This window comes from Kogia breviceps, chromosome 14 (genome assembly GCF_026419965.1).
Source record: "Kogia breviceps isolate mKogBre1 chromosome 14, mKogBre1 haplotype 1, whole genome shotgun sequence".
NCBI classification, from domain to species: domain Eukaryota; kingdom Metazoa; phylum Chordata; class Mammalia; order Artiodactyla; family Physeteridae; genus Kogia; species Kogia breviceps.
The window spans coordinates 82959716-82972599 of NC_081323.1; the positions used below are offsets into that span (position 1 = coordinate 82959716).

Sequence of the window (12884 nt, forward strand, 5' to 3'; positions counted from 1 at the left end):
GGCTCCCATCAACTATACCTCGGTCGAGTGAATGGGCCTTTCTTATGAGAAAAACAGTGGCTCCTCGCATCTGGGAACTAGCCTGGCACTGACAGCTAGGCCTTGGTATTCTCCTGTTGGACATAAACAATTTCCCAGAACACCACGGTAGTGCAAGGCCATTCTGAGACCATGATGGAGCAAGGCATAAACAAGACTGCTCCGTAATCATATTTAAAGCCAGATGAAAACAAGAATATTGTTGGAACCAGAAGAAGACCAACCGTTTCCCCATTCTAATATAACTGCTGCTTCTTTACAGCATTAGCCCTCCACTTTAAAGATTTAAGACTTCCAGTCGTAGAATTGTCCCCGCTTCCTGACGTCTATTCCAGAGTAAAAGCCCACTTAATTGAACCCTCCCCCAAATCACCTAACGCAGGCCCAAATTCTATAATAAGCCTTTTTCCCCCCCAAATTAATTAATTAATTAATTTTTGGCTGTGTTGGGTATTCATTGATGCACATGGGCTTTCTCTAGTTGCAGAGAGCGGGCACTACTCTTTGTTGTGGTGGGCAAGCTTCTCATTGCGGTGGCTTCTCTTGTTGCAGAGCACGGGCTCTAGGCATGTGGGCTAAGTAGTTGTGGCTCTCGGGCCCTAGAGTGGAGGCTCAGTAGTTGTGGCACATGGGCTTAGATGCTCCGTGGCATGTGGGATCTTCCTGCACCAGGGCTCGAACCCGTGTCCTCTGCATTGGCAAGTCCCTATAATAAGCCTTTTTAAACACTTTTTTTTTTTTTTTTGGCCACGCAGTGGGGTTTGCAGGATCTTAGTTCCCTGACCAGGTATCGAACCTGGACCCTAGGCAGTGAAAGCTCCGAGACCCAACCGCTAGACTGCCAGGGAATCCCCTAAACACCCTCTTACTGAGGTAAATGCTGTCTTCCTTCTCAAAAGAGGCAATAAACCCGATTCGTTCAACTACAGGTGTGTTCCTGGTGGTCTTCATAATTGTTTTTCTTGTTTATCATTTGTCAGCCCCTAGAGAGTGGGAGTTGTCTTGTTCATTGCTGCATTTCCAGTATCTGGGGCAAGGCCTGGCCCACAGCAAGACACTCATGTTGCTAGATGAACATGGGATCTTGGGAGCCAGGCACCTCAGATACTACTGCTGCTGTTGCCTGCTCAGCCCGCCCAGCCCAGGACCGCTCTCCCACTGAGTCCCCAGAGGATGGACAGGTGGTTGCTTGGAGGGTGTTCTATTAATGCCCTAAGGCCATTCCTGGCCACTTGATAGTGGATGGTTTTCCAGGGGCCAAGGTTGCTGAATTAGGGGAAGTCCTTGAGTGACCCATGTCTGTCACTGGAACCCAGGGAGGGATTAGTCTGGGTTGGATCTTGCACACATGACCCTACATCACAAACCCCAGGCACCTCACTTTTCCCCAAACACACCACGAAACAAAAACTTGGAGTGTCTTTTCCTCCCTGGAGAACTCCCATATACCCTCCTTTGCCTGGTTTAAATGCTACTTCCTCTATGAAGCCTTCTCTGATTGCCCCCACCCAGCCTCCTCCACCAGGCAGTCAGTTGCTCCCTTCTTGGTGCTCCCCCTGCTCTGAGTCCCAGTGGCTGGCATGTGGTAGTTACAGGGTGTCTTCACCATCTGCCTACCCACATGTCTGGGGAGAGGGTTGTGCCAGAATCCCAGCATCTAATTCTGGCTTAGAGTGGTGCTTCCAGAATGTTTGCAGAACAGAGGATTGAGGGAGGGAGGAAGGCAAAGAGTCTGAAAAAATAAAGAATGAGTGAATGTGCAAATGAGATAACCTAGTGATGGATGAATGAGTGAGGAAGTCAGTGCGTACAAGAAAGAATGAATGAACAAAGAATGAATGAACACTCCATAAAGAAACGGATACTCCAAGAATGAAAGAGCACACAAGACAGTGGATGAGCAGACAGTTACGGAGCTAGAAGGGCAACCATCTCCATGATACCTCCAGCTCAGGGTCTGGCCCAGAGCTGGTACTTGGCAGACAGCTGCTGGATGGAAGTTAAATGAATGAATGAAATGAATGCATGCACCAAGATGGGGGGGAGTTAAGGCATGTAGTTGTGAAGGAGCTGATAATAGCAACCTCAATGTCTAAGCCTAGTATAAGAGTGTTGACATGTTTGTCATCCTGTTAAGGAACTGAGAGCCCCAGAGGGGTGAGTGACTGGCTCAGGGTCACCCAGACTCCAACCCAGCAGGCTGGGGCTGTGAGGGCCTGAGTGATCACATGACTCACAGATAGATGGACCAAGGCCCCCCACAGACCATGGTGGGGCCATCCAGGTGGCACCCTCCTAGGGCTGAAGCCAGACTTGAGGTCCTGCTCCCTGGGAGGAAAGGGTGCCTACCCACCCCCACTCCTCACCAAGTGTCCCACAAGAGGGGACTCAGACTCTGAGCGACATCCTGTCTGCCACCAGAGGGCAGCAGAGCTCCACCCAGGCCCACGTGCCAGCAGCTGGTGCCCCCGAGGCACCAAAACTGGGCCCTTAGGGAATGATGTCTACTGACCTGAAAGACACCAGTGCTTTGGAGTCTCGCAGATCTGATGCCAAAGTTTGGCTCCACCCGCTCTGAAGAAGCATGGGCTGGGCAAGCAACCTAACCTCTCAAAGGCTGTCGCCTTATGTGCAGGTTGGGGACAAGCAAACCTACCCTTGACACTGGCCAGTGGATAAGATGATGTGACAGATGTGCAGTGCCCAGCACAGCACCTGACACTCAAGAACAGGGTGGTCACCTGTCCCAGTTTGGTTCCAAGACTGAGAGATTTCCCAGGATGCAAGACTTCCAGTGCTAAAATGGGGAGAGTCTCGGGCAAAGCAGCACAATTGGTCACCCAGGGGTGGGAACTCCCACCTCAATCCTTTGAGTTGCGATCGATACTTAAAGAACTAAAACAGCAAACATGTTCACAACTATTCCATAGTTTGAGTTTCTCACTGAACTAGTGAGTCAATGGTCTTTCCACAATGGTCTCTGTCAGTGACTAGAGAACAGTTCCACCAATGGAGATAAAAACAAAGAATACACCCACTTCAGAAAAGAGTTTGTCAGTTTCCTATAAAGATAAGTATACATGTACCACACAACCCAGCAATCTCATTCCTAGAGAAATGAAGATATACGTCCACCAAGACCTGTATGGGAATACATACAGCAGCTTGATTCAAAACTGCCCCCAAACTGGAGACAACCCAAGTGTCATCAAACTGTGATGTATCCATTCGGTGACACACACCTCAGCAATAAAAAGGAAGGAACCGTTGGTACTTGCAACAGCATGGATGGATTTCAAAAGCATTATGCTTAGGGACTTGCCTGGCAATAAAGGGGGTGTGGGTTCGATCCCTGGTTGGGGAGCTAAGATCCCACATGCCTTGTGGCCCAAAAACCCAAAACATAAGACAGAAGCAATATTGTAACAAATTCAATAGAGACTTTAAAAGCGGTCCACATGAAAAAAAAATCTTAAAAACAAAAAGCATTATGCTTAGTGAATGAAGCCTGATCCATAAGACTACAACCTGAATGGTTCCGTTACTTGACATTCTGGAAAGGCCAAAATGATAGAACACAGATCAGCAGTCACCACAGGCCAAGGATACGGGAAGGGAATAGACTGTAAAGGGCCCGAAGGAACTTTCTGGGGTGATGGACATGCTGTGTATTTGGACCGTGGTGGCAGGTACACAAACACACACATCTGTCAAACTCACTGAACTCTATACTTAGAAAGGGTGAATTTAACTGTATGGAAATGATACCTCAGTAAACTAGATTTAGTTTATGTGCAACGATGACACTTGAAAGGCATGGGGGCAATGGAAAGTGTAAGTGTTGTGCTGTTGGCTGCTTTTGTTAACTGCTTTATAAGACTTGAAAGGAGAACATGCCAGTTCAGGTTAACCAACCATCAGCTCAAGGCATGAGGGTCAGAAGGCATCCAGATCGGCAACCTGCACAGAGGCGGCGTTCATCACCGTGTAGACGAGATGGCGTGTTTAGTGGAGGTCATCCAGCCCTGTCCTAAGCCACTCCAGTGATTGTGCAATTAGCCCACGAACAGAGTAGCCATATGAAGGGTATGCACGGCCACAGCAGATGGGCTCCCTCTCACCATGGCTGATATATGACTGCTGCTGCTGAATGCCTGAGTTGAATGATCCTTCGTGTAGCATTATCCTTTAAGGAACCCAGTCAGCCTCTTGATGGCAGTTTTGTTACACTGACCACCCTTCACCCTAGAGGCATTTGTCTTACTGTAATTTATTCTGTGCCATATAAGGGTTTGCCTCCCCTACCTGCAGTACCTCTGCCAGCACCATCATTCAAGGGCTTGCAGAATGTATTGCATTTGCCAGCAAGGGAGCCGGCACAATAGCTCTTTAGACCAGGGGATCATTTTATGGTAAAGGAGATGCAATATGGTGGTGGGATTGTACACACCACGATACCCGGAAGCAGCTGACCTAATAGAACATAGAGCAGACTGTTATATTCTTAGATGAGGTGCCCTGCCAACACTGTGAGAGGTCGGAGGGATATCCACCAGGACGTGGAGTGTGCGAGGAACCTACAGCTGATACATGGCCCTGCATGCCCTATAGTTAGAATTCATGGGTTAGGGAAGCAAAAGGTGGAAGAAGTAAGTGGTTCCTTTCACTACCACCCCTGAAATCTGCTTGTGAACCTGTACTTCTCATTTTTTCAAACTTAGTCTCGACTGGATGAGAAATTCCAATTGCTACTAAATTTTTGGTACTGAGAACGCTGTAGGGTACATAGAAGTAGAAATACAATGTTGGGACTTCCCTGGTGGCGCAGTGGTTAAGAATTGCCCGCCAATGTAGGGGACATGGGTTCGAGCCCTGGTCCAGGAAGATCCCACGTGCCACGGAGCAACTAAGCCTGTGCGACACAGCTACTGAGCCTGTGCTCTACAGCCCACAAGCCACAACTACTGAGCCTGCGTGCCACAACTACTGAAGCCCACATGCCTAGAACCTGTGCTCCGCAACAAAGAGAAACCACCACAATGAGAAGCTTGTGCACTGCAATGAAGAGTAGCCCCTGCTCACTGCAACTAGAGAAAGCCCGCGTGCAGAAATGAAGACCCAACGCAGCCAAAAATAAATACACTAATTTTAAAAAAAGAAATAGAATGTTGTACACATGAAACTTATATAATGCTATAAACCAATGTTACCTCAATACAAAAGTAAATCTAAAATAAAAAAGTAAAGAAATTCTGATTCCTGGGGGTCATGAAACACTGGGGGACACAGTAAGGGTTCCAGTGGAGTTGAAGCTCTGATTACCACCTGTTCATTTGGGGCTTTTTGGGCTGGGGAAATAGCAGCAAAGGAAGCGGTGGGAATAAATAACCTTAATTATCATGAGGAGCTAGGCGGCTACCGCATGATGGGGCTGTGGAGGAGTATGTCTAGAACTTGAGGGATTTATTAGGGACCATTTCTTTCTTTTTTTTTGCACCCATGTTCCTTGAAGCTGCAGCAGAGTGGGAAGGGGCCACGACAGGGACCTGATAATTCTCCCTGCTGAATTTCCTTGTGGGGATACCTCTGTCTCACTGGTGGGCCCAGATCGTCTTGGAACCGGAATGTGACTCACTCCTCTTCAGCTCCTTGGCGGCCCCAGAATGATGAGTAGGGCCTGCACCCTTGTCCTTATGTGTCTCCCACCCAGCTTCAAGGAGCAGAGGCCACCAGCCACCAGCCATAAGGTTGAATCTGTTGCTCCCCCTTTCCCCTCCAATGGTTGAAATGTCACCCCCCCAACTTTCAGCCTGTCTCACAGCGATAAAGACCAGAAGATTTGGAGTATAGAAACTTTGTTTTAAATCCTGGATCTGCTATTTACTGATTATTTGACCCTAAGTGAGTCATCAATCTTTATAAGTCTTAATTCCTTATCTCTAAAATGGGAATAATTACACTCATTTCATGGAATAGTTGTAAGGGCCAATGAAGATGAAATTTGTGAACAGGACACAAGCTGGAATTCAGCTGATGGAGGCTGGAATATAATGTTACCCTTGACAAGGAAAAGCCTGCCACCTGGGTCCAGCATCCTATTTCCGAGGACTTTCCAGAACTGGCTCCATCGGTGATTTCATCTTTTTCCAGTGTTCTCACTCTCTCCTTCAGCATATAAACATGCTCCATCTCCCCAGACTCTACGTCCTTCTCCACATACTCTCCTTCCCTCTCCCATCAAACCGCTTTTCAAAAATTTTAATTATGAAGATAAAAAATAGCCCTAAGAAGAGCAAATACAAAGTAATTCCCATGTACCCATTACCTAACTTCAACAATTATCAACATTTTCCATTGTGCCCTTTCCCCCTTCCTGCTGGTAAAGCAAATTCCAGAGATCATCTTATTTCATCTGTAAATGATTCTGGATGTATCCGTAACAAATAAAAACCTTTAAAAATCCAGGATATTACTATCACACCTAAAAATATTAACAATAATTCCTTAGTATCAACTAATAGCCAATTTAAAAAATTTCCCAATTGTCTCAAAAAGTTTTCTTTTACAGTTGGATTGTCATCTTTAGTTCCCGTGTCTTATCTTACCTATATCATTTCCCCTCCTTCTTTCTTTTTCATGACAATTATTTGTTGAAGAAGCAGAATATTTTTTCCTATAGAATTTCTCAGTTTGGGATTTGGACAAATGCTTTTTGGGGGCATACTTTCATATGTCCTTCTATCCCCTTGTTATTATTTATTTTTGGGGTAAACTCGTAATTAGATCTAGAGGCTTGATTAAATTCAGGTTCAATTTTTGTTTGTTTGTGTGCTTCATAAGAGGTGCTGTGTTCTTTCCATCATCTGACCTCAGGATCCCCACTGTGACTGTTTGTCCTGCTTTTAGTCATGTTAGGATTGATTGGTGGTTAGAAGTTGGCAGTCTAATCTATCCATTATAAAGCTCCAAAAATCTTACCTAATGGTTTTTGCAGCCTGTGATGCTTGTTCCTGGATCCATTATTTCACTGAGTGCTACAAAACGTTGGACTTCTAATTTCAGCATTCCTTATGCATTTTTTAAGCTGGTATTTTTCTCTAAAGAACTGTCCTCATTGCCCATTATCCTGTATAGAAGATGCTATTTTTCTTTTTTTTGGCTGCGTTGGGTCTTCATTGCTGCGCGCGGGCTTTCTCTAGTTGCTGCGAGCGGGGGCTACTCTTCGTTGGGGCGCATGGTCTTCTCATTGCGGTGTTTTCTCTTGTTGCGGAGCATGGGCTCTAGGTGTGCGGGCTTCAGTAGTTGCAGCACACGGGCTCAGTAGTTGTGGCTCTAGGGCTCTAGAGCGCAGGCTCAGTAGTTGTGGCACATAGGCTTAGTTGCTCCGTGGCATGTAGGATCTTCCCAGACTAGGGCTCAACCCGTGTCCGTGGCATTGGCAGGCGGATTCTTAACCACTGCGCCACTAGGGAAGCCCCTAGAAGATGCTATTGATGCCACAACCCACGTCTCTTTGGCTTCCCTTTGAGTTTACTATATACACGGACAGCTGCCCACCTCAAGTACCCATGTCCTTCTGCTTCTCTGGATAGAGCATCACAGTTGCTAAGAATCTCACCTGAGGTGGATCACTTATGTTGTAGCCTTAGATCTTGAAGGATATAAAGGAAATGGCAATTATATGAGTTGTGGAGTTGCCTGGTTTTTCTTTACTGCCCTAGAATATTTGAAAAAAGAGAATAACAGACTCAGGGCAGCCAATGAAACCCAGCACCAAAAGACTGCCTACATGGCAACACCTAGAGAGACTCTCATCTCCAGTATCTGGAGGAAAGTCTATGCTGAAGATCAGACCCTGCAGGAGAGGATAGAGAGGATAGAAAGAAGGCAACAAAGTAATATTTGAAGAGATAATGGGACTTCCCTGGTGGCACAGTGATTAAGAATCCACCTGCCAATGCAGGGGACACAGGTTCGAGCCCTGGTCCCGGAAGATCCCACATTGCATGGAGCAGCTAAGCCCATGAGCCACAACTACTGAGCCCGTGCACTGCAAATACTGAAGGCTGCTCACCTAGAGCCTGTGCTCCACAACAAGAGAAGCCACTGCAATGAGAAGCCCGCGCATCGCAATGAAGAGTAGCCCCCACTGGCTGCAACTAGAGAAAGCCCGCGTGCAGCAACAAAGACCCAACACAGCCAAAAATAAAAATAAATAAATAAAATTTTTAAAAAGAGATGATGGCTGAGAAATTTCTAAAATTAACGAAAGACATGAATCCACATATTCCAAGAAACTCAGTAAACCCTAAGCAGGATAAATACCAAAAAACCATACTTAGGCATCCCAGAGTCAAACTTCTGAAAGCCAAAGACATAAAGAGAAAATTCTAAAATAGCCAGAGGGACTTCCCTGGTGGTCCACTGGCTAAGACTCTGTGCTCCCAATGCAGGGGGCCCAGATTCGATCCCTGGTCAGGGAACTAGATCCCGCATGCTGCAACTAAGACCCAGAGCAGCCAAATAAATAAATATTTAAAAATAAATAAATAAAATAATATAGCCAGAGGAAAAAAGACACATTAAATTCAGGTGAACAGGGCTTCCCTGGTGGCGCAGTGGTTGGGAGTCCGCCTGCCGATGCAGGAGACACGGGTTCGTGCCCTGGTCCGGGAAGATCCCACATGCCGCGGAGCGACTAAGCCCGTGAGCCATGGCCGCTAGGCCTGCGCGTCCGGAGCCTGTGCCCTGCAACGGGAGAGGCCACAACAGTGAGAGGCCCGCATACCGCAAAAAAAAAAAAAAAAAAAAAAAAAAAAAAAATTCAGGTGAACAATAACAACAATGGCTTACTCCTTAAGAGTAATTATAGAAATCAGAAGAAATGGAATGACATCTTTAAAGTGCTGAAAGGAGAACACCCTGCTAACCTAGCCATCTATGCCCAGTGAAAACATTCTTCAAAAACTAAGGCAAAATTTCTTAGACAAACAAAAGCTGAGAGTCTTTGTTTCTAGCAGACCTGCACTATGAGACCCCCAGCTAGCTTGGATCTTCAGGAAGAAAAGAAGAAACCTGCAATGGGTAAGTAAATGGAAAAAATTTTCAAGATATGGAAAATAGCATGGCAGTTCCTCAAAAAATTAAACACAGAATTCCCATATGATCCAGCAATTCAACTTCTGGTTATATACTTAAAAGAATTGAAGGGCTTCCCTGGTGGCGCAGTGGTTGAGAGTCCGCCTGCCAATGCAGGGGCATGTGTTTGTGCCCTGGTCCGGGAGGATCCCATAAGCCGCGGAGCGGCTGGGCCCGTGAGCCATGGCCGCTGAGCCTGTGCTTCCAGAGCCTGTGCTCCGCAACTGGAGAGGCCACAGCAGTGAGAGGCCCGCATACTGCAAAAAAAAAAAAAAAAAGAATTGAAAGCAGGGACTTGGACAGATAACTTGAACCACAATATTCATAGCAGGTATTATTCACAACAGCCCAAAACCAAAAAAACGAGAAACAGGCAAACCCACAATCATATTTGGACTTTTTTTGTGTGTGTGTGGTACACGGGCCTCTCACTGCTGTGGCCTCTCCCGTTGTGGAGCGCAGGCTCAGTGGACGCTCAGGCTCAGAGGCCATGGCTCACGGGCCCAGCCGCTCCGTGGCACGTGGGATCCTCCCGGACCGGGGCACGAACCCGCGTCCCCTGCATCGGCAGGCGGACTCTCAACCACTGCACCACCAGGGAAGCCCCTCGGTGGAAATTTTTAACATCACGTTACTGACCTCCAAAAGTATTTGTCTCTTTTGAGTATCACAGACTCATGGTCTGTCACAAACTCAACTTACTCCCATTGACCATAATTTTATTTTTGCTTTTTGCTTTTGGCCAGTGGATATCCCTTGAAGCTGACTCTTTGTTCTATGTAGTGATGGATCCCCAGTTAGCCTTAAAAGAATTCTTGCTTTCTGACAGCAAGACGTTTTAGCCCAGTTCGAGGTTTTCTGTCTCATACATGGAATCAGCTACTCTTTCCAAGGAGCCTTGGTCTTGTATATTCAAACATGGTATTAGAGACCAAAACTTGGGCCTTAGGAATACAGACTTTTATGGTGTCACAGGAGTACTGGGGCCAATGCAGGATGACAGAACAGAAAAATTATCTTTTATTAAAAAAAAAAGATCCTCAATTTATGTAAATATTTTAAACTTAATTATAATTTTACTAAGCCCTTTTTTGTACTGATATCAAAGTCTTTTAGTTTATTTTCTCCTCTTTTCTGAGATAGAATATTTTCTCCTCTCTGTGACATATAACATCTTTTTACCAAATTTTGTACTTTGCTTTAATATATTATACCAAATCATGTGTTTAAATAATAATGTTATTTAAAGCTTTAGAAGGTTTTACTTTTCTAAAACAAAATTGGATCTTATCCAAGAGCATTATAAAAGAATACCTGTAATCTCTTAGCTCTTTTGCTATTTCATTTTTTAACAGCTTTATTGAGGTAAAATTGATACACAATAAACTGCATGTTTATAGTGTATAATTTGATAAGTTTTGACATATGTATACAGTGGGAAAGCATTAGCACATTCCAGATAACGAACATGTGCATTACCCATAATAGTTTGTTTATACCCTTTTGTAATCTCTCCTTTTTGTTCCCCTCCCTGCCCACCCCCCATCTCCAGGCAACCACCGATCTGCTTTCTGTCATTATAGATGGCATTTTCTAGAATTTTATAGAAACGAAGCCATACAGTATGTACTCTCTTTTTGTCTGGCTACTTTCTTTTTAAAAAAATTTATTTATTTTATCTTTGGCTGCGTTGGGTCTTCGTTGCTGTACACGGGCTTTCTTTAGTTGCGGAGAGCGGAGGTTACACTTCCTTTCGCTGCGCGGGCTTCTCACTGCGGTGGCTTCTCTTTGTTGCGGAGCACGGGCTCTAGGCGCGCGGGCTTCAGTAGTTGTGGCACGTGGGCTCTAGAGTGAAGGCTCAGTAGTTGTGGCGCATGGGTTAGTTGCTCCGCGGCATGTGGGATCCTCCCGGACCAGGGCTCGAACCCGTGTCTCCTGCACTGGCAGATGGATTCTTAACCACTGCGCCGCCAGGGAAGCCCCTGGCTGCTTCCATTTATAACAATTATTATGAGATTCATCCAAGTTGCCATGTATATTAATTGTTCATTCCCTTTTATTGATGAATAGTATTCCACTGAATAGTTATAGCATAATTTATTCATCTACTCGACTATTGATATACCTTGGAGCCGTTTTCAGTTTCTGGTCACTACAAATAAAGCTGCTATGAACATTCACGTGCAAGTCTTTCTATGGACAAACGCTTTCATTTATTTTGGTTGACTACTTTGGAGTGGAATGGCTGGGTCGTATGGTACTTATATTTTTAACTTTTTAAGAAGCTACTGAACTGTTTTCCAAAGCATTTTAAACACTTTACATTCCCACCAGCTGATGATGAGAATTCCAGCTGTTCCAGTCCTCACCAACACTTAGTAGGTCAGTCTTTTTAATTTTAGACCTTATAATGGGTGTTTCAATTTGCATTTCGCTAATGACTGATGATGTTGAGTATCCTCTCATGTGCTTATTTGCCATCCATACATCTTGGATGAAGTGTCATTAAATGTTGGGTAGAATTCAGGAGTGAAACCATCTGGGTCTGGAGTCTTCTTTGTGGGGAGGTTTTAAACCACATTTTCAAACTCCTTAATAGATATAGGACTACTGGTGTTATCTAGTTTTTCTCGAATGAGCTTTGGTAGTTTGCATCTTTCAAGGAATTTGTCCATTTCACTTAAGCTGTCGAATTTATTGGCATAAAGTTGTTCATAATATTCCTTTATTATCCTTTAATTATCTGTAGAGTCTATAGTAATGTCACCTCTCTCATTCCTGATGATGTTAATCTACTGTCTTTTTGCTTGCGTTATTTCCAGTGAGAAAACTATTGTCATCCTAATACGTAATGTGTCCTTTTTCTCTGATTGCTTTTAAGATTTTCTCTTTATCACTGACTTTAAGCAATTTGAGTATGAGATGTCTTGATATAATTTTCTTCATGTTTCTCGCACTTAGGATTTGTTGAGTTTCTTGGATCTGTAGGTTTCCAGTTTGCATCAATTTTTGAAAAATTTTAGCCATTATTTCTTTAATTTGGGTGGGTCCTCTTATCTCTTTCCTCTTCCCTCCTTTGGGGACTCCAATTACATGTATCAATATATTTAGCTGCTTGAAGTTGTCCCACATTTCACTGATGCTCTGGTCATTTTGAAACAGCTGATCTTACTTAATTTTATTTATTTTTATTGTGAATACATATATATATTTCTCATAAAAGTTGCCACTTCAAGCCATTTAAAAAATTGTATATGACACCATTCTTTATAGATTGGAAAAAGTAACCCTTTTTGTGAGTACATGATGAAAATTAATAAATTGTTCTCCTTATTAGGGCAAAATGAAAGCAATACTTTGCTGCTATTGTGAGGTTAAAACATTTCAACTTTTTAAACAGTGGAGCAGCATTCCCCTTCTAGATATAAGATCAATGTCTGATTATTGCTTTCTTTTTTTTTGATGTTAGCAGTTGTTGAAGCTTAATGCCTAGGTTCATTTATTTATTGGGAGTTGCAAAATAATATTCAAGTTATATCCTTTTTTCTTATTTATTAGCTGGAATAGATTTATAAAGAGATGCTTCCTCTCACCTACTAAAAAATATGGAACGCTTCACAAATTTGCATGTCATCCTTGCGCAGGGGCCATGATAATCTTCTCTGTATCGTTATAATTTTAGTATATGTGCTGCCGAAGCGAAGCAC

General features: G+C 44.2%; 1 non-coding gene across 1 annotated transcript; it reads right to left on the reverse strand.

Moving 5' to 3' along the window:
• Positions 1 to 12776: 12776 nt before the first annotated feature.
• On the reverse strand, positions 12777 to 12884 carry LOC131741923 (U6 spliceosomal RNA). Its single transcript, XR_009331276.1, has one exon. It is a non-coding gene; the product is annotated as a U6 spliceosomal RNA (small nuclear RNA).